The sequence below is a fragment of the Piliocolobus tephrosceles genome, unplaced genomic scaffold (assembly GCF_002776525.5).
Source record: "Piliocolobus tephrosceles isolate RC106 unplaced genomic scaffold, ASM277652v3 unscaffolded_77, whole genome shotgun sequence".
Classification (NCBI taxonomy): Eukaryota; Metazoa; Chordata; class Mammalia; order Primates; family Cercopithecidae; genus Piliocolobus; species Piliocolobus tephrosceles.
This window is the reverse complement of record NW_022335051.1, coordinates 4,935-6,222: the sequence shown is the minus strand read 5'-3', so window position 1 is coordinate 6,222 and position 1,288 is coordinate 4,935. Positions and strand designations below refer to the sequence as shown.

At 45.3% G+C, this 1,288-nt stretch overlaps 1 pseudogene; it reads left to right on the top strand.

Annotated features, from left to right (window-relative positions):
• Window positions 1-404: 404 nt before the first annotated feature.
• LOC113219666 lies at window positions 405-860 on the top strand (annotated as a pseudogene).
• Window positions 861-1,288: the final 428 nt, after the last annotated feature.

Here is a 1,288-nt window from a genome sequence, read left to right as displayed (position 1 = left end):
AGAATTGCTTGAACCCTGGAGGCGGAGGTTGCAGTGAGCTGAGATCACGCCACTGCACTCTGGCCTGGGGACAGAGCAAGACTTAGTCTAAAAAGAAAAAAAAGAAAGACAGGAAGGCAGCATAAAGGCTTGCAAAAAAAACCCACAAAAAATAAAAACAAATAAACAAAAAGCAGATAAGTCAAAAGTGTCTGCAGCTGAGTCCCTGATGGTTGACACTGAAATGGACGTGAGCTTTTATCTTGACAAAGCATTAAAGACTTTATATTGACTTGGCCTTAAAGACTCATAGGAGGGCAGGACGCAGTGGCTTATGCCTGTAATCCCAACACTTTGGGAGGCTGAGGTGAACGGATCACCAGAGGTCAGGAGATCAAGATCAGCCTGGCCAACATGGTGAAACTATGTCTCTACCCAAAATACAAAAATTAGAGTGCGGCCCGTCCTGTCCTTGCCATGAGGCACCAGTGTCCAGAAAGGTGTTCATTCAGCGGGACTGCAGCAGTGGCACACACTGCCAGATCCAGACCGAGCTCCCCTAGGAGCTGGAGAACCGGATTGATAGGCAGCAGCTTGAAGAAATAGTTCGAACTCTAAATAACCTTTATGCAGAAGCAGAGAAGCTTGGCAGCCAATCATATCTCAAAGGTTCTTTGGCTTGTTTAACAGCATATACCATCTTCCTATGCATGGAAACTCATTATGAGAGGGTTCTGAAGAAAGTCTCCAAACACATTCAAGGGCAGAATGAGAAGATCTATGTTCCACAAGGCCTCTTCCTGACAGACCCCGTTGAGTGAGGACTGAGAGTTATTGAAATTAGCATTTATGAAGACAGAGCCATGAGCCACAGAAGATAAACCATAGAATTAAATATCCCACTTCCAGCCAGGCCCCTCATGTATCCATTGGCTGACCGCAGTGTCCCTACCTCCTCTCCAGAGCATCATTCCTTTCTATCTGCCGCTAGATCCAGGGTGCCATTTACTCCAAGGACTTACTTTGTAGCATTCCACACCTGGAGTGACCTCTAGTCTCTCAGCATCCACTTTGTGTCTCTAAATTGTGTAGGACTCTGTAATCTTTGGACTAGTTTCTGAGAAAACACAATGAAGCATTTCACTTTTTTTATTCAAGGCCATTTAATAAAATGCAGCTGGTCAGCCCAGCGCAAAGCTTATTATCTGCCACCAGTACATACCATTGGTTCTCTTCATTCCCTGGGGCAGCTTCTCAGGTAGCTTTAGACCTCAACAAGTTGTATCTTCACCAGTGTTCCATCTTGTTC